Source organism: Sardina pilchardus, chromosome 19 (assembly GCF_963854185.1).
Source record: "Sardina pilchardus chromosome 19, fSarPil1.1, whole genome shotgun sequence".
In the NCBI taxonomy this organism is placed as follows: domain Eukaryota; kingdom Metazoa; phylum Chordata; class Actinopteri; order Clupeiformes; family Clupeidae; genus Sardina; species Sardina pilchardus.
In genome coordinates, this window is record NC_085012.1 from 21,267,395 (window position 1) to 21,290,030 (window position 22,636).

Below are 22,636 nucleotides of genomic sequence, written 5' to 3' on the forward strand. Positions count from 1 at the left end.
CTCACATTCCAGTGCAGTCACTTACAGTATTAAATATACAGTACACAAACACAGATATACACACACACACACACACACAAACGCACCGATGCACACACATACACCCACTCACACAGTCACCCCACTGAAGTTGAACACACTCTCTCCCCTCTCATTCCAATGCAGTACACAGGCCTGGGGTCCAATGGATAGTGGACACTCTAAACTCCATCTCTCTGTCTGGGTCAAACAGCTACAGCACCATGGCTCTCAAATGCTAAGAACAAAAGGCAAAGGGAAACAACATGACCAGAGTTCCCACTCAGAAGTCAAATGTAAAACTCCATGATTTTCTCTTACTTTCCCTGACAAAAAAAGCTGAATTTCCACAAGGACGATATAATGAATGGTACTACAGTATATACCAACCAGTGATTTCAAAGTAGCCATGGGGCGTTCAAGAATCTTTTACTTCTTTCAGAGTGGGAGATGAAAAAATTGGCATTAAATAAGCAGTTGGGCTACTCAAGCTAGCTGTAAAGCTAATAACCAGATATACACTAACTATTGCATTCCTTGACTTTGCCCCAAAAATGATAAAATTCCTTGACATTTCTAGCCTAGAAATCTAGATGCACCCTAGCGGCAAAAAATATGTTTTGCCTAGCGGGATGGTCTAAGGTCGCACCGTTATGGTCAAGCCTGCGTTCGACACTAAGTCAGTCGGTCAGAACGCTCTATCTGTGTACTGAGTCCTTGAGCCCGCCTTAGCTCACCTTCGGCTTCCGATATTGACGCCTGGGGGCTGGACCATGTGTCCTCGTTCGACGAGTTGGGTGTGAGACCGTGTTGCAAAACCATAGAGAAAAACGAAAGATGGATGAGGCTAACGAAGCGCACTCGTTTGAATCGGCTTTGGAAGAGTTAGACTTCGGCCTTTCTTTGAATGTTGAGCAGAAAGAAGCACTCAAGTCATTCCTTTTAAAGAAGGATGTGTTTGCCGTTTTGCCGACCGGCTACGATTGGTCACAAATGATGGCCTATTACGTGCAGAGGCAGTTTGAAAGACAACTGTTCATCCCACCCACAGGCTTCAGCTCTGTGAATGGTCCGACCCCAGACTTTACATTTCTGTATAGTTGGCTTGCCAGGCTATGACTTTCCATGACTGGAATATAGACTTTCCAAAATGCCATGATAGTCCAGAAATTTAACCTCTGACCTCCACTGACAGTGACACAAACACACACAGACGGACACAGGTCCCATCTTAATGCTGAAACACACTGTAGCCTGCCTTCTGGAGGCAACTGGATTCTGGACACTCCAGGATCCAGTAGCAGTATCAGTAGAAGTGCGAGATCGGCCCTGGCTCTGCCTGAGGTGTGGGACATTGGGTCCATTCCAGACGGAGGGCATCTGCTTAGCTCTCTCACTGTCGTGATAAACAGGTGTTTCACAAGATAAGACGTTGCAGTTTAGGCATATTTTCATACAATGGTTTCAGGCAGTCTTTTAAGATTACACTGACACGACGATATGATGTTAACACACAGCAAAACTGGATAACAGATATCTAGTTACAGTAAGCACTGCAGGAAACTACCTGGCTCTGGCCCACAATCACACACTCTGGTAGCAGAATGAGCTTGAAGAACACTTGCCTCTGTCTGAGGACCAGGAAACTGCTATATATGGCAGCAATTGAACCAATCACACAGTCTTTCCGTTTCACAATCACACACTCACACTCTTTCTGTTTCAGGCCATTCTCTCCAGCAGTCTGAAGGCCTGGATGCGATAGGAGCTGAAGCAGGAAGGGATCAGGGATCAGGGGCACTGCGACATGAAGAGGGGGCATCTGATTTGAAGGGTCAGGCTGACCCAACGATACTAGCCTGTGGCTATTTCCATGAACAGAGACTGATGCTTGAGCATTTCAAATGGATACATCCATGACATCCATACACTCTGTTGTTTGTCTGTGCAAGTCTATGACTGGACAGTAAACTCTGGGTAAGTCCATGGCTGGCCAGCACATTCCATCATGGCGCTCCAGCCAGGGGGTTAGGATTTGACTGATTAGCTTTGCCGATTAGCAAGGCACTTCCTCGTCACCATTTTCCAGAAATACATCATGTCCAGTGCCATTTCTCCTCATGCTGATTGGTGGCTGTTCCACTCTCAGCTCATGCATGAGCTTAGCATGGGCACGAGCTCTCCTTCTGTACCTTACGTCAATCAGTAACCTGACTAAGTGAAACGGCACCGGAAACAAGCCCCTTGAGACACCATGTTGAAGGCTGAAAAAATCGTTCAATTTTGGCAATTTTCACTAGCCTAGCATTCCCATTGAAATGAATGGGGACGGGACTTGTTCACTTTCTCCAGGTCTTATAATACCTCCATGGCTCCTGCCTCATGACTACCTGCTCTGATAGAGAGTGGGCTCTTCTCATTCGTCATTTTAGCTATCCTCCTTTCCGTCCTTCCTCGGTCCTTCGGCTCATTCCCACTGATCTATAACAATAGCGATAGTCTATCCAGTGTTCTTTATAGATCAGTGGGAACGAGCCAGAGGACCGAGGTTCGAGGTTGAGAAGGGGCCAGTGAGTGGGAGAAGCAGAACGAGCGTCAGCCTAGCGAGCGGCTCTACCTAAGGAGTGGGAGACAGCGGTGGGAAACCGTTGCCCCTCCTGGACCAATTAAATGGGCAGTTACATGTCGTCTTTTTCAGGATGGAGGGGCATGCTCTTCTGATGGGCCAACTGATCAACTGATTTAGTTAGCTTCCTCTGTTCCCCACTGAGAGTAGATGTATCCAGACATAAAAGAGAGAAAAAGAATGCAGGTGGCAACGGTGTTCAAACACATAATTATGATTAAATATCGTATGAAGAGATTAATTTGAGATGCCCACCAAGAGCACTTAATCTCGTCATCTGTTAATCACACACAGCTGTGTTTATGTATATCCTGAATCAGGATATTTATTTATTTCATTTACTTTTCATTTATGAATCCAACAACTAATGGGACTGGACTTTTCAATCTACTACAAGAAAGAGAACATCTTACTCTAGATCAGTTAGTGAAAACATGGTAACATTCCAACTGCATATACGGAGAGACGGGTGCGCACATCCAAAAATTGTTTAAACAGGTGCCAGACAAAAAACGTGCCAAAGAGTGAAGGTGATAGTCTGCACACTGTGTAATGGCTCCAAAAATTCTTTATTTCTTAACTATAAAAGGCAACGCTTCAATTAACAGACCTTCATCAGTCACCTTCACAACATTCCAACTACAGACATGAATTAATTCCAACTACACGTGTGAAACGAAAACCTTTGACTATTGAACTCTGGCTAATGACTCTTACTTGCTTCACTTTTTTGTACATGTCAAAGTTTCAGACACTTCTGAGGTAATATAAAATGTAAAATGAACGCTTTGACATTTTCCTTCAGGTCCGAGTTCAGAGTCTCCCGTAGACTCTGCAGCGGTCCTGCTGCAGGGAGGGCTGGTCGTCCGAGCTGCTGTGCTGATGTATTAAACAGCAGCTAATGCGGCCCAGAGGCCAATCAGACCTCCAGTGAAATGCCAGTGGGCCCAGAATAGACGCGACAGACAGACCGAACAGACAGGCCATTCAAACAGCGGTTGGGAGACGGGAACAAACATAATAACGCATGCTGAGATGATGAAAGACTAGATGTGCACTTTGAAAAGAGCAATCCATCAGGCCTCCAATTTCAGTCCGTCTCAATTCAACAAAACCCGAATTCCTCCTCCATGTTAAAGAACAGCAGACAGATTACATACACTTTACAGGCTCATAGGGCTGGTGTGAATTTTGAACATGACAGCCAGCGGACACGAGCGTGCACCCACAATGACAAGGTCGGTTCATCCCTAAACAGCCAACGACTCTGGACTGTGATTCAGTCGGATCACGCTCACACATGTCTGTTTCCCCGCTGTCAGAACTCATGACGGCACGCATTTATCCCATCCGGACTGATGTGCAGAGAGGGCTCGAGCACAGTCCATTCCCCCCAAGGACAGTCACGCACATATGTCCAGCAGGATGATGTTAGATCGAAGCCGAACTTCACAGAGATGCAGGATGAATCATACATGGGCAAAAGTCGGCATCGGTCATTGGTCATTAAATCCACAACCATATTTCTCTGACCTTCCCTTCTTTCCCTCTCCTCCTTCTCTTCTTCTTCTTCATCTTCTCTCTCTCTCTCTCTCCCTCTCTCTCTTTCTCTTTCTCTGTAGCCTGAATGTGATGCATATTAAATGCGCTGTACTGTACATGTTAACAGATCCTCGACTTCAGTCGAGCTCATCTGTACGAGACCTGATACAGTAAGGAGTCTTTCTTTCTACTCCAACCTTTTGTCTGTGAGGATTCACAGTGTGGAGTTCATGAAAAGGCAGAGTGATTGTAAATTGTAAGCATGAGCTGCACTGTAAGACTGTATAAATCTTATATGGGAAAAGTTCAGCAGTGTCAGACCCAATAGATTCTACCCTGGTCAATAAATCCACCAGCATCTCTCCTGCCTCATCTCTCCTCTCTTTCTCTCCATTTCTCCTCGGGAGCACCAGTGAACATCAGGAGCTTAGAGAGAGAACCGTGCATAACATTTTCCATTGAGAGATAAGTTCTTTCTGAAACGGCGAGGTCACATCCTGACTGTGTGGTGTGAGTGAGTGTGTGTGTGTGTGTTTCAGACTTAGGTGATGCAATCATAACTGTAGCTGCCCAGCAAGGGCGTGTGTGTGTGTGTGTGTGTGTGTGTGTGTGTGTGTGTGTGTGTGACTGAGACGGCTCAAGAGTCTTGTGTTGCTGCTCTCCACTGAGGCTGTGCTTGTCAGCACTGTTTCTCCACGTCATACTGTACACAAAGGCAGACATTTAGTCCATACTCCAGTATGTGTGTGTGTGTGTGTGTGTGTGTGTGTGTGTTCAGGAGCCTTGAGTTGGCGAGCTGCTCTCCACATCATACACAAAGGCAGACATTTAGTCCATAGACACCTTTAATGGAGGAGCTGCTCTCCCCATCCAGCAGCTCTGACTACAATCATTGATCAGTGTGAATGGACAGACACACTGACAGAGGGACACAGGAGACACAATAGGGGAGAGGACGGGACACGACAACAGGGGAGGACAAACAACAACAACAACAACAGCAACATCGACAAGAAAGGACCTAAAATGAACTTTAAATGTTGCTTCCCAAAAGTCTGAGCACCGATCCAACTTGTCCTTTGGTACCAAGAAGTGGCATTGACCTGAGAGTCCAATTCTCAGAGATTGATTGGTGTGCGCCGACAGACACACTGACAGACACACACTGGAGGGCTGGGGGAACAACAATTGACAGGAAAGGACAAACAAAAAGGATTGACTCCTGCCAGGGAACCTGAAATCAGCTTGAAAAATGTGATCAGAAATGCCTTCAGAAATGGCTTCAGCTACCTTTTCCTTTCAAAACTGGCTGCAGCATGAGATTTAGAGTTTCAGGGTCACTATTAAATGTGGCCCCTTGCGAGGTTTGGAAAGAACATTTTATGTGGCATTTACACAGAGGATGTAAGGGGATGTTTTCAATGAGAAATGTGTCAAATGTTTTATATAAAGATTGTATGGGGTGGTGCAGGAAACAGAGGTTCCCGCTGTTTTTTGTTTAATAGTCGGTAATCCCTAATGCTATTAAATCCACACACAACCCGAAATTAATGACTTCACACAACACAACACTGATTACAATACTGTGGGAAAAATTCAGCACCTATCTTTTTTTTTTTTTTCCTCTCTCTCTCTTTCACAGGAAGCCATGTTGGTGATCCAGTAATGAGCCATCTGTCTTTGTCATTGTAATTAATCTGCTGGTATTTAGGGCATAATGAGATGCTGCCATGTCACTTCCTCTGCGCCGGGCTCTGACACAAAGCGTTCCTCTCGCCGTGGAAGGGAATCACAGGAGAGCGATGTGTCAGACTATTGGCCAGATGGACTTCTTGTTGACTTTTCAAGGCTTTCTGTTTGTCATGACAACATTGTCTCTGATCCCGTTGTCCTCCTGAATCACACTCTTTTTTTCGAGTACCAAATCCCAGCTGTCGCACAAAACGTGCAGAGGCTTTGGCTTTAGGTAATGCCGTTTTTTACGCATCCTCCTGAAAGGCTGAGGGATCATTTGAAGTAACGGAAATTCATCCAATCACTTGATGGGTTTAGGAGCCAATTTCGGGAAGTCCGTCCATAAGGAAAGACTGATGTCCTGCACTGGAAATTCTTTTTGCAGCTGAGGTGAAAATGAGATGCTGATCTAGACGAGGTCTCCACTTGAGATGAAAATTGAGCTGCCACATGCGATCACTCACACAAATGGGTACGGCTCTCACGTTCGCATCACCTCCATTTGGTTCATGTTACAACATTTTCACAGGACATGGACAGTTAGGAACATTCTGACTCATCACAAACCTGATTCAAACACACACGCTCAAACACATCAACAAACAAGCATACACATGCACACATACTCTCACTCACACACACACACACACACACACACACACACACACACACACACACACACACACACAAACACACACACAAACACACACACAAACACACACAAACACACACACACACACACAATCCCTCACCCAAATGGCCATGGCTCCCCCATTCCCATCCCTTCCTGTGTGTATCCATCAGGATGTGCTTGGGAGTGGCAAACGTGTGCAAAGTGACTGTTTGAAAGCAGACAAATCCGATATCGGCGCGCGTACATCCTTTTTTTACTGAAGCGTGCAGAGATTGCGTGCGCATTTGAAACGCATTTCCATAACAAACTCATCACCCTGTTTGTGTATGTGCGGCCCGTCTGCACTCCTACGGCGCAGCATAAGGTAGCAGCGTAGTCCGACGCATCAGTAAGCTGAGCGTGTCACCTCGGTGGAGCCGACGGCGGATACTTCAACAAGACTTATGGCTTTGCTTTATATGGGCGCGTATGACTCTTCTGAGACTCAAGAAATGTTACATTGTCTTGTTAAGGAAATTAATTTGTCCCCCGCTATGTGTAAACTACACACACATGGACAGGCATAGCACTTTAGAAACTTGGAACAGTTGTGCTATCTAAATTCTCCAGGTCTACTGCACTCCATTGCACATTGGGAGATGTCACTAAGCTGGAGATTAATGCTGCATGCAAATATGTGAGCCTCATGCCCTTCATACACACACACACACACACACACACACACACACACACACACACACAAATATGAGTATACTCACTCACACATGTTTACACACACACACACACACACAAATACGTGTACACACACATGCACACATGTTTACACACACACACGCACATCGCACGCGCACACGCACACGCACACGCACACACACACACACACACACACACACACACACACACACACACACACACACCTTGTTTTTGTGTGAGCCTGATGCCCTTCTTCTGTGTTTATTCACCAGCTCCCCCTTCAGCCATCAGCATTCCTCCTTCAGCTCGTTCCGATGGGAGATTCCCGGCATAGTCAGTGTGGACCGACAACCGACTGAGCTGAGAATCAACAGCTGGAGAGCAGCACGCAGGCACACAGAACAATAACCTGCAGCGCACACTCAACAGAAACACATCTCTACTTCGGGTGAGCCGCTCTTCACGAGTAGTGAGGTTAACAGCAGCGGTTCTCTGGCACATAGGTGGTCAAGCCCTTCACGAGGAGGAGCGCGGTCTGCAGCTGATCTCTGGTCAGAGGTGGGAAGCTCTTCACTGGGAGAGCGTTTAACACGAGCTGATCTCTGGTCAGAGGTGGGAAGCTCTTCACTGGGAGTGCGTTTAACACGAGCTGATCTCTGGCCGCGGACGGTCAGCGCTCTACCACGAGTGCGTTTAGCATGAGCGGCTCTCTGCCTCCAGTGGTCAGCTCTTCACCAGGCTCTTCACCAGGAGTGCGTTTAACGTGAGCAGCCTCTCTAGGCCGTGGGTGGGCAGGCCTTTAGGTCTCTGGCTGTAGGTGGGCAGATCTCTGCCTGGAGATGGATGGTGCCAGGCGAGACTTGTGGGGGTTGAGGTGTCTGGTCTACCAATTAACTGCAGTACAAGAGCCATCCACACTAAATGATCTGTGTGTGTGTGTGTGTGTGTGTGTGTGTGTGTGTGTGTGTGTGTGTGTGTGTGTGTATACCTACAGTATGTATGTGTGTTTGTGTGTGAAAGACACAGCTTGGATGAGGCTTATAAAATGAACAAGATAGAGAGTAAGATTGCAAGTAGGGATGGGTATTGATAAGTTTTTATCAATATCGATGGCATTATCGATTCTGCCTATCAATCCAATTCCTTATCAATTCTCTTATCGATTCCCAAAAAATGTAGGTGCACCCACATTTTTCATTGCATCGCCTTTAACGCCAAAAGGTCACCTTTTATCGCTCTCCTTTCATATAATGTGAATGATTTTTTAACAATAAGGCGTAGAAAAAGCTTGTCTTTATTTAAAACACAATAAGGAATATACATATTCTTTATAAAGAATTATAAAGATGTATAGCCTACAGTGTATATATATAATATAATATAATTCTTTATATATTCTAATCTATAGCCTACTGCTGACATTTCTGATATTCATGACATTCATGACTATTCATATTACAACTCTGCCTCTTTAATTCAGCTGTCGGCTTGAAGCCTCAAATTGTAAACAAAGTAGCATAGTTGGCTAGCTAGTCTACTGGTTGGACTGTTCAGTTTCCCCACGTGTGTTTAAGTTGCAAGGTAGGCTAATACTTTGTCTCCTTGGGACAGGCCCTTTTGAGTCTTAGAGTTGGAAAACATTGAGATGATCAGTCAACTTGAATGCAAGAGTTTGAATCAAATTTGTGCAGTAGCCTACGCTATGATGCTAACCGAAATTAATTATAATGTCGCTAGTTGTCTTCTATGCGTCATTGCTTTCACGATTGTGAATGTGCATGTCGAGGGAAGGGTGTCGCGCACGAGAGAGGGAGAGGGAGAGAGAGTGGGCCAAGGGGGTTACTTAAACAGTTTGGCAAAGTTGCACGCATAGTCTACAATTAAAACTCGTGAAGGAAACGTATGCTTTCACCCGAGCAGCGTCAGGTGCACCTAGAATTATTTTCAGGCACACTCTTAAACATTTTGGGCGCATACACTCTGGAGCCCTGGACCGGGCAACGTTAGCACCCCTCCGTAGTCTGTCAAACACATGACACTCTTGGAGCTTAATCCATGCTTCACGGACAAATGTTTTAACATATTGCTGGTATTACTACCCTTACACGATTTGACTTGTAGTGTCGTCGCAGAGGGCGTGTAGTAACACAAAATTTCAGGAAAACCGGAAAAGGTCCGACGTCATGCAGGCTGAGGGAATCGTTAAGGGAATCGATAACAAAAAAGACGTACGATGTCGATGGAATTGATAAGTTAAACCCGGTTCCAAGACGGAACCGGTTATCGATGCCCAACCCTAATTGCAAGTGCGGTAGACAAAGAGATACATAGAGGAGGACAGACAGAACAGACAAGAGAGAAAGACAGAAAGATAGGGAAAGAGGGAGATAGAGAGAGAGATGGACAGAAAGATAGAGAGAGAGGGAGATAGAGAGAACCAGGCTGATGTTAAAATTAGCTCCTCATTCAGGCCCTCTCAGTAATGAGAGGCTGTGAGATTCTGCTAGTGTGTTCATGTGTGCATGTGCTGGAGTTAATGTGCATACACACGTGTGTGTGTGTATGTGTGTGTGTGTGTGTGTGTGTGTGTGTATGTATGTGTGTGAGAGAGAGTGAGTGAGTGAGTGAGTGAGACAGAGTATGTGTGTGTGTGTGTGTGTGTGTGTGAGAGTGTGTGAGTGTGTGTGAGTGTGTGTGTGAGTGTGTGTGTGTGTCTGTCCAGCTTATCTGCAGAGCTCCTCCAACACAGGACCCTTTGCCATCCAGCAGGGCTTGCTTGTGCGTGTGTCCATTTATGTAAATGTCACTCCAGCTGGAGGAGCGCTGAGCTGGACTCCCACTGCAGAGGAGAAAAGCTCTCGATGCTCTCGGAGGCGCCGGCGCCCATCGCTGCCCCATTGTGTGATTGGTTCCGCAGCTGGGCGTGTGTGTGCAGCTCGGCTGCGCCGCGGCCCCTCAGCGAGGGGGAGACAGGGCACCAGCAGCCCCCCCCCCCCCCACCCCCCGTCCCCCCCTCCCTCTCCTCCACACTCCGTTAGTGCACCGGGCCCCTCGGACAGCAGCTCGCGCCGGCCAGAGAGAGAGAGCCGGCGCCCACTTCATCCGCGCCGCACTCTAAGAGCCGCTAAAGTGTCCAAACGCCTGTTTCACTGGCCGCCACAGATAGAGAGCCTGTGAGGGCGGCACAAAGGCCAGCCAGTCCCACAGGGGCCAGAGCAGAGGGTTCGTGCAGGACAGAGAGAGGCAGAGCCACAGATCGACTCTCCCCAGCAGGACTGCCCACTGTCCAGGCTGTCCACTCTCTTCATCATTCTGCACAGCACGTCTCTGCGGTCTAGTGGCTGCTGGGTTATGAGTGCTGGACAGGGCTTCAGTGTTTAGGCCGCAGCAGAGTCCAGCGCTAAGATTAAAGACGGGGGGCCAGTGTATTTAGTGTTGACCTCCTAAATCTCCGGGCTGCACTGTCATGTATCGATTCCTCTGACAAAATATGGGAAAGAAAATGCAGGGCTGCTGTTTGGGGCAGTAAATGTGTCCAGTCTGTTCTCCTGAGCATCCAGCCTCAACCAGCCTCTGTCTGAACACGACAGCCAATACCGTTGCAGATGAGTGTGTGTCTATGTGTGTGTGTGTGTGTGTGTGTGTGTGTGTGTGTGTGTGTGTGTGTGTGTGTGTGTGTGTGTGTGTGTGTGTGTGTGTGTGTCTGTGTGTGTCTGTGTGCGCATGTCTGTGACCCCTGGGGAAATTTCCCCCAACGTGTTCAGGTTGTGCTGTTAGTGTGTGTGAGTGTGTGTGTGTGTGTGTGGCGCATGTGTATGTGTGTGCATGTGTATGTGGTCAATTCCAAAGTCCATCTCAGAGGCACAAGCTCCTCAGTCAGAGTTGGCACTTCCAGTGATCTCAACATCTGTTGATGACTAATCTGGGAAAACCAGCACACAGCCCACCCCACACTCCGCCTCCTCTCCTCCCGCCTCCATCTCTATCTCCTCCCAGCATTCTTCTCTCTTCTGCTCTCCACTCCTGTGAAGCACATTCCCCACTCTCCTCATCTCCTTTCTTCTCTTCTCCTCTCCACTCCTGTGAAGCACATTCCCCACTCTCCTCATCTCCTTTCTTCTCATCTCCTCTCCTCTCCTCCTCTCCTCCCTCTTTATCTCCTCTTCTCCTCCCAGCACTCTTCTCTCTTCTCCTCTCCACTCCTGTGAAGCACATTCCCCACTCTCCCCCTCCTATTCCTTCCAGATGAGCCTTAAATGGTGGAGGGGGGGGGGGGGGGGTGCATGCCACCTGAGGTCTCCTGGGTCCCCTCTCCTTCCCTCTCGGTGGGCCCCCCAACGAAACGGTGGGCCAGACAACGTTGTGTCTGAGATGCTGTTCACGACCCGCAGCTCAATTAAACTCCATCGATCCATCTGATCACCGCGTGTCGCCCGAGGTTTCTCTGACATTGTAATTATACAGCCCTCCCACGATTAGGGCATCCGTGCTAACGCTAGTGCTAACGGAGGAGAGTAATGTGCCGGACCTCATGCACCTCACATCTCCTCAGCACACGGCTCCATCTCATTTACACACATTAGCGTCGTCACCGCCGGCTCACACGCACTCATGTCTTTAGATTAGAAACTTTCTGTCTAGATCACAAACGGTTGTCTCTGTCCATCTCAGAAACTCTTCTCTCCACCTCACAAAACTCTCCTCTCTGTTCCATCATCATGTACCACAGACAGTACTTCAGCTGGAGGTATACACCGATGTCTCTTAGGATGTCAATGATGTCTAATGAATGCTACTCTTTGGTTATTACATTAAGCTAACACTCTGGGTCAGCGTTAACCTGCTTAGCTGGGATCACACTAGCTTTGCTTTAATCGCACCGTTGAGCTGTTCAAATCACTGTGAGTTTTCACTCACAGTCCAACTCCCACAGGAGAGCTACACATAAACACGACAATACATTTTACTTTTAAAGGAATGGTCTGCAAATCCAATACCATACACCTTTAAGTGGGGATCACACTGGCCAGAGGCAAGCCGTGGGCTTATTATTGTTCTCTAAGGCTCAGCATTGGAAAAGTGAGAAAGCTGAGCATTGTACTCTTAAACTTAACTTTCAAACGCAAGAGCATTTACAGTAATTGTCAGTTTAGGCAAACCATTTGTCACTTAGGACTAAGACAGAAGTCATTATGATCTGGGCATTGCGTCAAGGTCAAGGTCATGGTTCGATTTATTGACATATAGTGTAAAATACACAATACGTTACGCTTACGCTTACTGCTGCCGCTTCAGCACTGTGTCACGCTTACCACTGCCGCTTCATTATTTCCAGTGTGATCTCTGCCTAAAAGGAGTAGTCCATAATACTACAGTATTTGTCAACTTTGGTGATTTTCCCTAGGCTGGGGGAACCCTGCCTGACCTGCAGGCGAACTTGGATTTTGCCCGGCAGCTCAGGCTGGAAACCTGCACATTTGTCTCCTCTGTTCCCTGCCAGAACCCGTTGGCTCCAATCAGAAACTAGCTTATCCAAAAGACACACCAGATCGTTGGTCTGATTGGTTGAAGGTTTGGTTATCCAAGCATACGGAGTCATGATTTGAATAATGCCAAAAAGGCTAGACAGTCCCGCCCCTCTTCAGAGAGAGCACGCCTCTTGTGCAGTAGAAATAAAGCGCAGACTCCTCATACTAATGTTCAAAGATTGAGCTTAGCATGGTGATAGCCAGACTAGATTTGCCATTCACAGTATTCTAGCTGTATTCTGATCAGCATCTGTGTTCCAAAAACTTTGGTGTTCCTCCAGACTTCTGGCTCCGTCACTGGTAAACAAACATGGTGGCCCGAACCATGTCATAAATAATTTCAGTTAATTAACATAATACTTTCGGAGCATGGAGAGTAGGGCTGTAATCTGATTGGCCGCTGAGTACAAACATCAACAACTTTTTTTTTTTCCGCAAGGGTACCGAAGACCAAGTAGCAGCGGACGGCATCGCTAATTGATGCGATCCAATAAAGAGTAGCAGCAGCATTGTTGAGCGATGCTCACCATTTAGAACAATTACGGCCTTGATGGAGGGCCACAGGCTCAGGGCCAGACACAGGCTGCCGCAGCCTCTGACTGCACGTCGCCTTGGCCTCCAGCCTCGTCACAAAATGGGCTTTTACTTAAACAGGCCTCATTCGATTATTTGCTCCAGCAAAGAGACAGTGGGGTGAACGAGGATTAAAATCTAATCTGTTCTTATTCCATTCGTCCACACAGCCTCCCTGGAGTCCATTTGTGTGGAGGAAAATAAATAAATACATTTAAAAAACCTGCCGTCCCTTACTCGAGACATTATCGCAACGGGATAAAACACTGACGTACAAGAGAGGGGATCAAATCGGACTAAATTAACTTAGCTACTAGCTGGGCCATCTGTATGGGTGTCTTTGATACTGATATCATAACAGACATAACCCACTGGGAGATCAACTAAAGTCTGTGTGTCCTTGAAGTTGGCATCATTTGTGAGAACATAAATGAACACAAATCCGCTACTCAAAAGCCAGTTTACAGAGTTGGAGGGAAAGCAAACATAGATGACGGGAGGTAACTCAAGGACATAAACCCTGTGGCTAAGCTAACTCTAAAGTTTAGTGAGTACAATTCTGATATTTTGCATCATAAATTACTGGGCAATGTGCTAATGGGTGGACAAGAGGGGGACAAATACTGGTAGGTTATTTCTGTAGGAACCTTATTCATTTTGTCCCTCTGCCAGAAGCATATCTTTTCTACGGGAAACATCACAAAATCAGTACAAAAATGACTTCAATAGTATACAGACATACTATACACAATTTCAAACTCTAACATTCATATATTAATCATTAGAGACAGAGCGCAGAGCAAAACTGCCTCTGATATCAAGAAATGGAACTCCTTTGAGACACTCCCTCTGCTTCCCAGCATCCTCTTTCTTCTCCCTGTCTGTTCCAACTTCCCCCGTAACACCGCTTACGTTCCAAGCCACATTACATCTACAGATGTTTAGAGTTCAAAACCATCATGAAAACCAAAAGGTCACTCCACATAAAATTACTAAAATGATCTAAAGATTAAGAGCCAAATCTGGAGTAGTGCTATGCCAGCTGTAACCAATACAAATGCACATTTACTCAAGAGCCTGTGGCACATGAAGACGCTTGGGAAGGTCATGAAGATTTTATGGAGCACTTTAAAACATCATTAAAAAAAAAACATTTAAAAAGAATAAACGGCACAGAAGTACAAACATTACTTAAGAGCTGAAACAACAAACAGGAAATAGTCAAATATGTGAAGGTCGTTATATGCGAGTGAGTTCTCCTGAGTTATTGTGCCCAACGTGAGCATCCCAAAAGCACCGCTTGTCAGAAGATTCCTGGCGGATGGTGTAATTCCTATATAAACGAAGAGCGGCACTCGCTGCACGGATGAGCAGACTTTGATTGGATTAAAGAGCCAGTAGTAATCATGGGAATGGGATGTGAATGGGGGGCTTAGACGGCGTGGCGCTCCAGACCCCGAGTCTCTCCCTCTCCCTCTCCACTTACGGACGTGTCCTCCTCCTCCTCCTGAGAGACACGGCGAGATGCACAGCGTGGGCCAAACTCGTCGCCATGCCAACACTGTGGCGCATGTCTCTTCCCCTTTACTTGGTGACCCTTATCATTGTGGAGTGGTTGGTCTTCCATTCTGCTCTCTCTCTCTCTCTCTCTCTCTCTCTCTCTCTCTCTCTCTCTCACACACACACACCTATTCTCTCTCTTTCTCTTTCACACACACACACACATTCTCTCTCTCTCTCTCCCCTTCTTTCTCTCTCTCTCACAAAGGCTCACACTCTGACTCTCTCCATCTCCCTCTCTCTGTGTGTGTGTGTGTGTGTGTGTAAACAGGCTTCATTAGTTTAGGGGGTGTTGTGTAATGCTATTAGGGGTCTCCTCCCTGTGTGTGTGATGCTGCTGATTAGTCCCTCTAATGAGCTGAGCTGATGGCCCTGTCTCTGGGCTTTGATCTGGAGATTCCACACACACACACACACACACACACACAGAGGGTATGTGGGGTGGCACAGAAAAAGGAAAGAGAAAGGGAAATATATAAGAGAGAGGAGTGAAGAGTGAGAAAGGGGAAAATGGAGGTGTTGCAGGAGTGGAGAAGGAGAAAAGGGGGGAGGAGAGAGAGAGATGGATGAGAGAGGGATGACATGAGAGAGAGGGAGAGAGAGGGAGGAGGGATATGGTGAAAGGTAGAGACCAAAGGAATGACAGAAGAGGAGATAGAGTGAGTAAACAGAGAGGGAGAGAGAAGGAGAGATGGCAAAAGGTGGAGGACTGAGGAATGACAGGAGAGGAGTGGTGTGAGGAGAAAGAGAGATAAGGAAAAGAGAGAGAGTAAATAGAGAGAGAGTGAGTAAACAGAGAGAGAGAGAGAAGAGAGAGGTGAGGAATGATGGAGGGTTGAGTGACAGAGGAGCAGAGGTTAGAGGGGGAGAGGGAGGAGAGAGAGAGTGAGTGAACAGAGAGAGAGAAGGAGAGGGGAGAGCGTTAGTGAAAGGTGATTGAGGAGTGACAGAGAAGCAGAAGTTAGGGAAGGGGAGGGGTGGGGGGGAGAGAAGCGACTGGCAGCCCCACTAGGGTGACCAGATGAGAGAAATTTGGGACATTTGATTCACAGTGATTGAACACAGGAACCCAGAGCCAAGAGAGTAGTTAATGCATTAGAAAATGTAGTGGATACTCAAAGTGTTTCATTAGAGCAATCTTATGTGTGCTTTCATTTGCTTATATAGCATGAATATGCATAGTTTGAGTAGGATTGTATCTGCAAACATCATTTAAACTCCTTGATGCAAGGTCATGTTTTGCTTGTTTAACCTAGAAGCACAATGGTACAATATTAACTGATACTGAACTGAACTATTGACTGATAATTTTTTTTTTGCTTCTTTTTCTCATTCAGGATCAGTATGGACGGCAACATGGCAAACTGCTTGATGTCACAAGCTGTGGCTGCGGTACATTGAGGGCTTGCAGCAAAGGGAACCACAGCTGTCACGCTGCTAGCACCAGTTGCCCTATTGGCTGTCAAGTGAAGGGGGTGAGTTTCCCGAAAGGACAAATAAACCCATCTATCTATCAATACATACTAATAAAGACCAAGAAGATTATGAGACTGAAGGGAATGTGGAAACAAATGATGAAGATGGTGAGGGCTATTAGTGTGTGTGTGTGCGTGGGTGCATACTGTTTATAGTTATTTTAAGATAAGATATTATCTCAGTAATCAACTGAGAAAGATTAATGGTGATATCTATTATTTATTGTTTTACCCTATTCACTTGTAGTGTCTCACCTTAATTATCTGATTATGCTAATTCTGCAAACTGCCCAAAGTGAAACTTTTGGCAACCAAGTTGAATTCCATCCACTATACTTTCTGCAATAAAATGTTCAAGAAAATGCAACTACTCGACTATTCTTTCTTCTCTCTCTATCCGGGTAGCCTGCCTGCTGAGACGGTTGTGTTTTTCAGCAGGGTGTTCATCAGGTCCCAGGACCCCAGCCTGAGCCTCTCATCTCAACAATGAATGGTTATTATCCTAACCATTATCGACCGATTATCCTAACCTATTATATTAACCCTAATCCATTATAATGAATTAGCTTATTATCAATGTGCGTCATTAATGTACATCAGTAGGCTACACAATTCATTAAAAAAAAATGTATGCTAAATTGTCCTGATGTGGGACATTGTGCGTAATGTGGGACACCTTAGCTCCAGTGGGTGTGGCTCTTCCCCAAACTAATGAATGTCAGTGAACCTACTGTATGGAGAAGCCAAGCTGTAGGGTCAAAACTGGATGTGTTGCCATCACACTGTAGCCTAATACAGCCTCTATGGTAGGGACTGCTGCACCCAATGCGCATTCTTTGGGAGCTGACTGCAGGACGACTCAACCAACCATGAACAGCTTTTAATATTGGATCAGACAATAACTACTCAATAATCTGCTCTAGTATAATTTTCGGGACAATATGTGCAGGATTCGGGATTCAGGATTGCTTGGATTTTGGGAATGTTCCAAATTGCTCGGGACGTCTGGTCACCCAAAGCCCCACGCTGCAGTAGACAGAGTTTGGAGGCTGTGCCACATCTCCAGGATGGCACAGAGCCACTCAGCGCAGCCCCCTGGCATCCAGATAAACAACGCCAAGCTGAACCTGCGGGTGAGGAGCACTGGAGTAATTATCTCCCTGAAAGACGGCCGCATGCTTTAGTGGTGATGGCCTGATGACCCAGGTGAGAAGCCAGAGTGTGGATCTGTGGCTCTGCAGCCCCAGTGAGCTCCTCTCTTGGAGGAGGGAGTCTGTGGAGGCTGGAGCTCCCTCCCTCCCCCAGCCTGGACTAGAGGGGAGGGGGCTGTCGCTGAGGCCCCGAGGCTGGCTGGGCTCCAGGGCCACTTGATGAATTGAATCTGCAGGTGTCACAGGGAGTGTGCTGCCCTGTCAAGCGTGTGCCACGGCCGGCCTGTCGCTCAGCACTGTTGCCGTGGAGATGTGGGGAGCAGCCAGAGACCACCGCCCTCTGCACCCGCTTCACACCTCAGCCTTCCGTCTGCTGTCGCCATGGTAATTGGTAATTAAGCATCTGTGCAGCACACCTGAAGGTTCCCTTAGGGTCCTAATGCCCAGCCAGGTTCAGGCCTGTCCAAACCTCTGAGAATCACCATTTCTGGACAGCTACACAAACCAGGTCAGCCTTTTGACCATTTCCTCACCTATATCATACTTCACCATCTGTAAATGTCCATCTTCAGGCCGAAAGATTAAATCGATCCCCCTTGAATTTTAAATTCAAAATTGCTTCATGAGCATGACTGGAATAAACTAGACCAGTGCTCCTAAAGCTGCAACTCTCCATCTCACTTCTAACTGCAGCGTCTACTGATTCATTACTTACAGCTCAGTCCGTGCAGAAACTGAAGAGAAGCTCGAAGATGAATCACCAGCCAACTAGCAACTCCACCCCTCTGACCATAAGTCCAGCTTTGATCATACAGAGTATCCTCATCCTCCCCTTAAGCATCTAGCTGATCCGCTGATTTAACCCCCCCCCCCCCCTCACACACACACACACACACACACAACCCCTGCTGATTGTGCTTCACCTGAGGCCAGAGACCCACGAGGTCTTCACACACTCATTCATCTCACAGGGAGCTAACCCGGGCACGCAAATGAAGCGTAGTGTAAAAAAGCGCATTGTACAAACACTTTTAGAAGACTGGTCTTTGGTTAATTGTCACTGTCACTTGTGGTGTAGCCAATCCCACTCATTATAGTGAAAGCTAATTGCTGCAGCAGACGGAACTGAGCGGAACACTTCAGTTATGTGGTTGGAGTCCTCTCATGTTTGACTTCTATGTGACAGAAACAACGTTTCTTTTAGACGCAGAATACTACACAGCAAGGGGGGGATAGAACAATTTAATGAGCACCTAACTAATTATCACAACAAAGAATCCATTTTAAAGGGCACATTAGCGAAAATGGGATCTATTACATTCTAAAAGCCAAGATGTTGCTGTTAATTAAAAGACTGTGAACACAATCTTCTCTCTTGCTCGCGCTCTCTCTCTCTCTCTCTCTCTCTCTCTCTCTCTCTCTCTCTCTCTCTCTCTCTCTCTCTCTCTCACACACACACACACACACACACACACACACACACACACACACACACACACACATGCGTGCATTTACCTGTAATAATTTCAGGAGTTCTACTTAACAGCATCTTTCAGCTGGAATTCATGACACAGTTTGTATATCTAATACAGACAGAACAAAGACCCGGGGTCTGTACACTAACCTGATTCCCAGGGCGTTGTGATGTGTATTTATAAACCAAAATAAACATCTTACTGAAGCCAAACCCACTCCCACCCACAGGAATGAAGCATCTCAGAATGCAAAAGACCTCCTGTCAGTCATTAATAGAAGCTCTGGAAACCTTGACTTATTGCATTATTCATCTCCCGCCCACACTTTCTCAAAAACAGCTCCAGAGTGAGCTACTGTAGGATACGACACGTAGCTGAGGAGAAACGAGGAGAAAAAAACATGACCATCAGTAATAAAACATTTGCAGAAGCAAAACTGCCAGTGGCTAATGGTTTCTTGCAGGCTAGCTGGAGGAGGCTGCCTTGGCTAAGCAAATGAGACTCCAGCTTGTAAACTGATAGGAGAGCGATTTAATAGCACTCCCTCAAAGAGCCGCCTCTGCTGGAAGAGATACGCCTGATCAAAGCAGATCTATGCAGCGCTTAAACTCACTTGATTAAACTGGCTTTCAGAATGGAGAAAGCGCTTGGAAGCCATTGGGCAAAAACAAGACAGTGGGAAATAAAAGGAAATAACTGAGGAAAAGAAAGAAAGAAAGAAAGAATGAAAGAAAGAGACAAAAAGAAAGAAAAGAAAGATGAAGAGATTGATACTCAGACCATTTGGACCCCTTATAAGTGTATAGGCTGAGAGAGCAAGCGGAAACAAAATAAAATGGCAGAAAAGATGACACATGCACATACATCCATACACACAAGTCCAATCCTCTTCCCACACCTGTGCTTCAGCTCCAGCCTCCAACTAATAGCCTGCTGTGTTTCCATGGTGGCAGTAGGCCCTGCCCCCCTAACAGGGAGATGTCACAGATCTTTACGTCAACATTCCTCCATTCCAGCAGCCGCTCTCTGCAGATGCATCTCTCATGCAGGCCAGCAATGCCTCCAGTTTAAGAAGTTTGCATCTCCGCCATGTAGGCTCTGTGTGTGTGTGTGTGTGTGTGTGTGTGTGTGTGTGTGTGTGTGTGTGTGTGTGTAGCTCCGAGAACAGAGAGACAGCAACTGTTTCAGAGAGACCACCAACAGCATAGGATAACACAGTTAAGCACCTCACCAGCCCTGCAAACAGAACCACCGAAGTTTGAGCTCCACTTCCTCACTCTAGCACACACACACACACACACACACACACACACACACACACACACACACACTTTCCAACTGTCTTCATATCAGTGCAGACACACACCTCTCCTCTGCCTCATGCCAGCACACAGACATACCCTCCCATTCTGCCACGCCTCAGCTGACAATGCTGCAGATTGCTATTGTTGGCGCAAGCAGCTCCAGCAATTGGCTTTAGTGGGAATAGCGGTGATTATGGCTAATGAGCTAGTATGAATAGTGGATGAGCTCATTTGCGATGACTCAGTGGTTTGTGGGAGTGCACACACACACTCAGGGCTAATCAGAGACAGCATGCTAATGCCCTCAGGTAGCCTGCTGTGTTATTGATACTGAATGCTAACAGGAAGCTCTTTGATCAGGCCTGTGTCACGGCCTTATTCGTCACGCCTTATTCTACGTGAAGCTGAGCTGTGTTGCTCTGATTTCACTGTCGGTTGAACTCGGCAATTTACCCCGTGGTTCATAAGGGCCTCGAGTCAACAATGCCTCTCACGTCTCATCAAATATATATTGAGCATCTGTTCATTTCATATCGGGCTTTTCTACATCAAAAACTGTGAGGCAAAACATTGCAATTAATAATATTTTCAAAGCGAAACCACTCAAGTTTAAGTATGGAAGGCTGAGCTATCAGACATTAAATATCATCACAGCGGGAGGGTATTGAGTGGATGAGCATTTGTCTTGAGCACAGACACAATCCCTGGGAGGCTTAGCCGATAGCACACATAAAAATGTGCAGACTATACTGTAAATAGAATGATTCAGACTTAATCCCTGCCAGATGGACTTGTCAATCTAGTAAAAATTGCCATGATGGCACACACACAATGACTAAGACAAAAGTGTGATGTTTTCGGATTGTGTGTGAACCACCATCTGACTGTGTGGTGGATCTAATACTCAGCAGGTGGATCTACAGTGGATCTACCAATCATGATCTCGGTTTATTTGATCTCCTTACTTACATGGTGCCAGAGGTGGAAAGGTTCGGCTTCAGAGAGTAAAAGTCCTTCCAGAACTGTTCACCAAACCAGCTGACTGTGTCTGATTACCACAACTCTTCGTCCAAGAAGACAGGGCAGCAAGCAAATCAATTATGTTGTTACAGTTTTTTATGATTGTTTACACACAAAAATATTTTTTTTCACACAATTAGCTAAATTTTACTCCAAGGAGCAAAACACCCCCACAGATTTGCACAACATTACACACAATGTCTGCTTCACCCTTTTTGCAAAACATTACACACAGTTATTTGTAAAACTCTACACACATTTCCACACCTTAGACACAGATAAGGATTGTGAGGTTACTTCCTTGTCATTACAAAGCCCCGGATTGCCAATGACTACACTAATGAACGAAATGGATAATCACATCCACCAGGTGTGTAAGCACACATGTGCAAAATTGAAAACGCAGCACTCAACTGTGCTATACAGTTTTGTTGCTTTTGCAGTAGTTGCTCTTCAGAGTCAAAGTGTATATACATTATGCAGTAGTTTTTGTTTGTCTACAGATTTTATTTGTTCAATTGATTTCATTGTTGGTTGATTACTGTAACTGATTATGGTTAGAAATACTGTAAGTATTGAAAGAAATACTTGAAATATTCAGTCTACAGCAGTCTTCAGTGTTGTACAGTGCAAGTGCAAGTTTATAGACCTATTTATGTACACTTTCCCTTTGTCTAATCAATCTTGAACTAATCATGAAGAATGTTGTGGGTTTGTCACTATTTTTTGGACATCTAAATGATCCCTTACATAACAATGTCTGGGCAAAAAATCTAGCACATGCTATTTCCTAATTTTTCTTTTTACAAATGTGTTTTGCATTTATCACTGCAGTGTGAAACTGGCTGCAATAGTGTCTGATCATTGAGGACTGTGTTTGTTAAATGACAACTAATAGCATTTTTACAAATATGTGTATATGTTTTGACTGAAGTGTGTATGTTTTGACTGAAGTGTGTATGTTTTGACTGATGTGTGTATGTTTTGACTGAAGTGTTTCATTTTGCAAATAATTTAGGAATTATGCAAACTGAGTGTGGTGTTTGGATAGCTGTGCTTAAATTTTGCTAAAAAGAACTCGGTTTGAAAAATTGTGTGTAAGCAATTGAAAAAAACTGTAAGTACTGTACACAGGCAGGGCGTTTGGTTGAGGTGCGCACATCCACAGAAACAATAATCCAGGTGCCGGACAAAAGTGGTAGACAATGTGATTGATTGGTCCGCACACTGGGTATAAGCTCCAATCAATCGATCAAGTACACAGGCAGGACCAATACATGGTATACATTCTGAATCCAGAGTT